Raw genomic sequence first — 7526 nt, 5'->3', positions numbered from 1 at the left:
GTAAGACCTCGGTTATCGCGGTTAATGGGGACAAAAACCACGCGCGATAAGTGAAAATCCGCGAAGTAGCGGTGCACCTTCCCAAAAAAAAGAAAAATGAAATAATTTATTTATTTTTTGTTTTAATTATTATTTTTTTTAGACCCGGTTAATGGGAAATAAAACCACTCGGAAAAAGTGAAAATCTGCGAAGTAGCGATGACCCTTCAAAAAGAAAAAAATGAATTTTTTTTTTTTTTTTTAATATTTTTTAGACCCGTTTAATGGGGAACAAAACCACCCGCGAAAAGTGAAAATCTGCGAATTAGTGACGGCCCTTCAAAAAAAAAAAAAAAAAATTTTTTTTCTTACCTTTACAGACCGCGAAGCTCAGAAGCCGCGAACGTCGAACTGCGAAGTCCCACTGTATTAAAGACTGCTTTGGCGCTATGTAGCACTGATTCGTCTTTACAAGGTACGTTCACTCATTAAAAAATGAAATGACCCTTTCGGTCAAATACCGTAAGCACGTTCACATAATACCCTATGTTTGTGTAGACATAAATGACAACCTACTTATTAGTACTTTAATGCCATTTTATGACATATAGTAGGGGACTTTAATGTGTGACACGATGAAAAGTAAACAAACACAAGAAAGTCCACCTGACCCTTAAGCTGACATGATCGTCACCAAACTTCCCTGTAGGACCCAAACACCTTAGTTCATAAGGAATTTAATTCAACAGAGTTGTCATTGGATATAAAAAAAGATCATTTCTACATATTTTCATGATGCATACCTCACAGTAAAAGCTGTCTTTTTCTTTTCTATGCCTACATTTATGTCAATTGTTTATCTTATCTGTTGTGTTCCACAGTGGCCATCCCATAAGCATGGACAGGAATGTTCCCATCCTGTGCTTATGGTTCGATGTGGAGTCAGAACTCATTCAGGACTTAAGTTTGAGCAAGAAGGTCATGTGGGCCCTGCAGGAGCTGCTGGAAAGGGAACAGGACCATGGCTGGAAGTCCTGATCTTCGTGTACTGACTGGCCCACGCTCTGTACTAGCGTGTGGTGTCACGGGTCTTCAGTGTTCCCAGGTCCACCGTACACAGAATTGTCCAGTTAATACGGAATAAATTGCCCAAAAGCCATGTTTCAGGCTCTGGAAGTCAGACCCACATTTGCACCCTGTGCTTTTTTTCTGCATTATTATTCAATAAACGTCTTTATTTTGAGTAACACCTTGTTGGTTCATTTCATAATGATGTGAGATACTGTGTGTGAACTATGTGACTGTTGGACAGAAAACAAGTACAAATCACTCTGGGTTAAATAATAGTTTACTTTCAGAAAAACAAACTCACATTGGGCCGAAATACATAATAGTAAATAAATAATGTGTCACAAAATGTAACAAAAATATACCAATACTTCCATAAAACTGGAAAACACAAACTGGAACTTCATTGGATTCTTAATAAAATAAAATATGTTCCTTTTATAAAACAAAAGGAAACATTGCAGAGATGTCACTGTTCTGGAAATTTGTCCACGAGCTTCCCAAAAAGTATCAGGAACCGCTCAGTTTTGGCCTCAGTTTCCTCGTGCCTTTTCTTCACTCTGGCAGACTCCTCTTTCAAAAAGTCAAGGAGTGTATTGTGCTTCCTTTTTTTTCTGGGTGATTTGGGGTTTGGCGCCGGATTGGAAGATGCTGACGACGTGCCCGGTGGTGTGGATGGTGTGGTAGCTGTGATGGTGGCCAGCTATTCCACGGGACGTTCTACATTTGCCTTTAGGTTGGGTGGAAAAAATAAGAATTACTTAATGCTGGTGTATTGTACAAAAACAACTGTGTATCGGATGCTGAACAAGTTGATGTGAGACAGGAAATTATAGGATGTGTTCTGGATAATTATTTGATAGTGAGTAGATACACAAACCTGACATGTTATTCTTATGGCTTGAAGAGCCTTCTATTGGCTAGCATCACATATGCTTTAGAATTGTCTCCACATCTGGACAACATTTTGAGAAGGTGATTAGTTTCATTGATATGTGTTTACAAAAAAGGCACTGGACTATGTGACAGTTATTAGTTTCATCTGTATTTCCACGTGAAATTCGGATACATTACTCATTATGCATGATGAAAACTAATGCATTCTGATCTCACATGAATCATATTGTAAATAAAACGAGACACCCGAAATTGTGTGCAGTAAACAAGCGTATATAACGTTATTGTGACTATGCTGCTTTAGCGACTGGCCATGTAGATGTAAAAGCACGACTCGTTTAAGATAAAAACAGAGATGGGCTGAACCGTGATTTTCTGCATAGTTATGCTACTCTACGGTTTGTAGTGTGAAGATTTTTTTTTTTTTTGCGGCTCCCTTGGTAGATTCGTGCACTTCGTAAAGTAGCGATTTTGCAATGTTCATGTTTTAACGCGAAAATACGATTTTCTATCGCATTTATGTCTAACTAAGATATCTCAAAATATTTTGTTTCAAATACATGCGTAGTTGTGGAAACCTACTTACATTTGTGAGGTTCCTTTCCAGCCATGTTTGTTGATATTGAGAATTTGCAAAGACTTCTGGGTAGTCACTTCGCTCCAAGTGAGGTACCGACCTCCCTTGATCTGAGGCGTGTTCAGGAGAGTGATCAGACATGTAGTCTCTTGTTAATCGCTTGCCGCGCACTGCTGAACGGTTGTAATCGCTCACTGTGATTGCCTTACTGATCCAAAATGGCCGACGACAGTACAATGGATTTCGTTCTACAGCTTGCTTTGAGCGAGTTGGCTGATATGAGCGACAGTTCGCATATTGACACAGTTAAGGTTATCCTAAACGCAGTGGAAGGGAGTGCATCTAACAGTCAAGAAGAGGCTTTGGGGACTGGCCGCATCACAAACTATGTGGAGGACATTGTCCCGACCTACAGTGACCTACTCTTTTGTGCTCACTTCAGGTTATCAAGATCGTCGATTCAGGTAGATCTAACGTACACATGTAATAGTGCCTTTATTCGAAAGCTTCAAATAGCGATCAGATCTTTAATGGCCTGATTTGGGTTTCCATTGCGAGGATTTAATAGTTGCCTATAATGTTTTATGCTAAAGAAACAGCCTAAGGAATGATGTCAAGCATATAATTTCCCTTCAAAGGTATAAGCCTTTTGTATAGGGTCAAACAAATCATGTAAACATATTTCATTAATGTATTAATTCTTGAACAATCAAATTTGCACCCTTATCTCTTCAAAATATACTTTGGGAAATGTGGAACACTGTTATTTTAAAAATGTATGGTGATTATTTACCCGTTGATAATTTATAAATTATCCATTTTTGTCAAGAATTAAGAGAGTAAAGTTTATTTTATTTGAGACACAATGTATTTCATATGTATTGTTCCAATGTTGTTTTTAATGCTGACATTTTGAACATTACAGAAGTTGTTAGAAGTTATTGGACCCTTCACTGAAGTCAGGACCATGTCACTGGAGAAGAGAACTTTGGCCTGTATATGGTATTTAAGTAATACAGAAACATTCCGCAGTGTTGCCGACAGATTTGGGCTCAGTAAGGGATCCTTACACTACAATTTGATGAATTTTTCTAGAACAATTACAAAAAATGACATCTTGAAAACTTTTATCAAGTGGCCACGTCACACAAAGGAGGATTTGGAGCCCATAGCTACAAGAAATGCAGCACGGAATGGCTTTCCAGGAGCCATTGGATTTATTGATGGTACTTACATCCTCATACCTGGACCTAAGAGCTTTCGAGACTCCTATATTTGTAGGCAAGGTTATCCTGCCTTCCATCTCCAGTGTGTTTGCGACAGTAGTTTAAGTTTCCTGGATGTGTACTGTGCCTATCCTGGATCTGTGCATGATGCACGGGTATTCAGAAACAGCTACTTGGCAATGAAGTTGGAGCGTGATCCCTTACCTCCGGAATACCATCTATTGGGAGATTCTGCTTATGGCCTCTCAACATCTTTGATAGTGCCATATAGAGACAATGGTCACTTGACAAGTGAGGAAAAAACCTTCAATTTCAAACACAGCTCAACCCGTGTTGATATTGAAAGATGTTTTGCCCTTCTTAAGGGTAAATTTAGAAAACTGAAGTATCTCGACATGAGAAATGTTAGAGACATTCCACAAGTTGTCATCACATGTTGCGTACTACACAATTTCATCCTTAAGTATGAAAATGTTGAGCTGGACCAGGAAATTGAGGAATGTGCCCCAGAGGAAGAAATGCCAAGTGCATGTTGTGTTCAAAACAAACACCAAGACAAACATGCCCTTGATTAGAGACATCACATCAAGTTTCTTTTAGCATGAATTTTCTTGGTGTCATGAACTGTCTGGATATCTTGTATTAAATATGAAGAGTAATAAGAATTTGTGGCATCATTTGTATTTGTAGAATTGTGCTAAAACAGTTTAACACCAGCGCTTGTCATCATATGTTCAAGAAATATTTCAAGAAATGGCCACATGATAGGTTGCACAACTACCCTTGAGGCTAATTTAGCAGTCTGTTAAATACGCTGCTGATTGAAAGCTGTTTTGATACCAACTACAACAAATGAGGATACATCATTTCTATTGTTGATATTTACTTCAGCACTCTAAGAGTTAAAATCATTAGATGAGTCTGACAGTTACATAGACACCGAAAGTAAAAGATCTTCTTTATTCAGTTATAAAATCCGGCTTGTATTGTTTATGGGCAACCTGACTCAAAGGGTGCGGGTCCGAATCCTGCATGGGACTCGTCCCTGGCAGTAAAAAATTATTACTCTTAATACTCTGTTGCATTTGTTCACTATCTAAATGGCATTATTTCAAAGACGTAGATCAAGTACTAAAACAAGTGTTCACATTGAAGGAATGGCCACTGGTGGAAGAAAGACAATAACTGGTTATGAATTATCAAATTCAAGGTTTAATAACATCAATAACAGAGAACTGAACATGTTATTACACTTATATTGTTATTCTTGTTTAACATTACTGAACATGGATTTGAATATTGAAATAAGATCTGATTCTCATTATTGTCGTAATGCATATTAAAGCCAACAAATTTTATCAACTGAAATTCAGTTTAATCAATTCTACATCCTCGAGAAACGAAATGTAATATGAAAAACTGTTAGAACATTTACAAATTACTGAAACACTTATTGAGCTAAGTATTTACATAGAAGTATAGTTTGTATACCGTATTCAACCTAATAAACAACCCATATAAATTCCCGAAATTCAAAAGAAACCAATTGTGTTCAGTTAAGTAGATTGGGGTATTTATTTTCTATTAGATTTCTCTTTGATGGCCTCCAAAATTCCCTCCAGGGCAGTAACCTTTCTTCTATCGATGGCCATTCTGTCCTCGTGCTGATTTATTAAATCTTGTCGTAACTGTACAAGGATGTCATCATTTCCATTTCTCTTCCTCTTCCTCTGTGGGGTTTGATAAAGAACTGGTGTTGCCTGTGGTGTAGAAGGTGGTACATCAGGGAGAGCAGTAGGAGATGAAGGACTGTTTGGTAGAGGTGACAAGGATTCCTCTCTCTGTTGCTCCATACTGCCACAGGCAGCTATAGGTTCAACGGCAGGATCACCTCTTGAAACATCCTCCATTAGCTGAAAATAGACTAAAAGGGGTCATACCTGTCTTGCATTGTTCACAAACATTACCAGGCAATGTAAGACGATATATTACATCGCCAACAGCACTCGTCAGGGTGAGATCCTCCATCTTCTGCACTGTCGACGCCATGTTGGAAATCAAAGTAAGCGGTCTTTCTCCCGTGATTACTCGGGCACGCGAGCGCTCAATAATCACTGGCCGTTCAGAAGCTAGCGATAGCTCGCGATAGCAATCACTCACTCTCCTGAACACGCCTCTGAAGTGGTTATGTCATGGGTTGAGGGCACTTTTCCCTCGGTCTTGAGAGTATTGGGACACATCCCATTTTCATGTGAACGCGCAAAACCGAGTGACTAGGGCAAATAGCGAGTGAAAGTGAGAAGAATGGGACGCAGCCTTAAATTTTTCAAATCCTTTTTTATTGAACATTGCATCATTGAATAAGAAATTGTCATGAAACAGTCAACCACTACAAAATTAACCATTTTCAAGGGAACCGAATGTGCTACAGAACTACAGAGGGAAAAAAATGAAAATAAGAATAATAACGACACATTTAACTCAACACAAGGGGATGATTCCTAAGCATATCATATATCATTTGCACTTTGGGAATGTTTATCATATTCAAAGATTTAATAACAACAACAAATTACTTAACAACATTTTGAAAAGTGGGTTCACATTTTTGATATTTTTTTTGTAGATAAGGACTTTGCTAAAATTAAAATTAATTGCATTTTTTTTTGTTTAAGTCCAAATGTAATTTGATCTTTAGATAAGGTGGCAGGAAATCAGTATCTTACATATTTGCAGGTGTATAGCATACATTTGTATGTGTTTTTTTTATTGTTAAGTTATTTGACAAACACTTTATTATAGTGTTTTGAGCAGTATTTTTATATCTGTCCAAAACTTCAATACTTGAATGAAGACCGCATGGGTCATCAGGGACCAATGAAGATGCACTTCTTGACAGCCTTCTCCACTGTTGACGGTTCTTGTCCTGTTCTTGGGTCGTGGCAAAGTATTGCCTTAATGTTGTCAGCCCAGTTCTTTTTCGGTCTTCCTATCCTCCTGCCCCTTTGGACTGTGCCCTGGAGAATTATCTTGGTCATTCCTGATGTTCCTGTGACATGGCCATACCACTGAAGTTTCCGTCTGTGCACAGTTGACAACAGTTCTTCGTCAGGTCACATGTGCCCTTCGATGGTGTTGTGCGCAAAATGTTTTTAAAAAAAAAATCTGATTCATTCTTTGGGAAAAAAAAATCGGCCGATTCATCAATCATTAAAATAATCGTAAGTTGCAGCCCTACTTACTCTACCTACTGCAAATGGTCACTGCGTGCTGCCCACCTATAAAAACATGGCACAAAGAAAGAAAAGGTCCGTCACCAAGCAATTTGTTATACCATTAGACAGCCAAATGATTAAAGACTATACAAGCTGGCTTTCTCAAAACACTGTCACCCAATTCTCTGCACCCTCAGGCGTGCTAATATAACCCTTTCGATCACATGCTCAGATACAAGGTTGCTGCTCATACATGTGTCAGTGTACCAATTTATCAGAAAAAACAATTTTAAATGTTGTCCATCTAACAAGATTTTTCATGGCTTTGAACATGAATTTACTTTGAAATTAATGAGATATTTTGTAATTTGCCTGTAGGAAAGACTTATGTATTTCTGTTTACATTTCCATTAACATTGTCAGTTACAGTTGGTACTGTTCTGAGTGATGGGTTTTTTTTCTTAGTGTGCCTGTCTGCTGCAATTACCTAATTAAACTAAGCCATAGAGTCCAACTCTAGCTTTGAATAGGATTAGTTTTATTTTTATAATGGAATAATCGTTC

General features: G+C 38.0%; 1 long non-coding RNA gene across 1 annotated transcript; it reads left to right on the top strand.

Moving 5' to 3' along the window:
• Positions 1 to 2964: 2964 nt before the first annotated feature.
• LOC148367503 (uncharacterized) lies at positions 2965 to 3759 on the top strand. The gene is made up of 3 exons (XR_015850201.1): positions 2965 to 2985; positions 3447 to 3523; positions 3617 to 3759. It is a non-coding gene; the product is annotated as an uncharacterized LOC148367503 (long non-coding RNA).
• Positions 3760 to 7526: the final 3767 nt, after the last annotated feature.

Source organism: Urocampus carinirostris, chromosome 4 (genome assembly GCF_059441175.1).
Source record: "Urocampus carinirostris isolate Australia breed hairy pipefish chromosome 4, RoL_Ucar_1.0, whole genome shotgun sequence".
NCBI classification, from domain to species: Eukaryota; Metazoa; Chordata; class Actinopteri; order Syngnathiformes; family Syngnathidae; genus Urocampus; species Urocampus carinirostris.
This window is presented reverse-complemented; position numbering and strand designations above follow the sequence as displayed.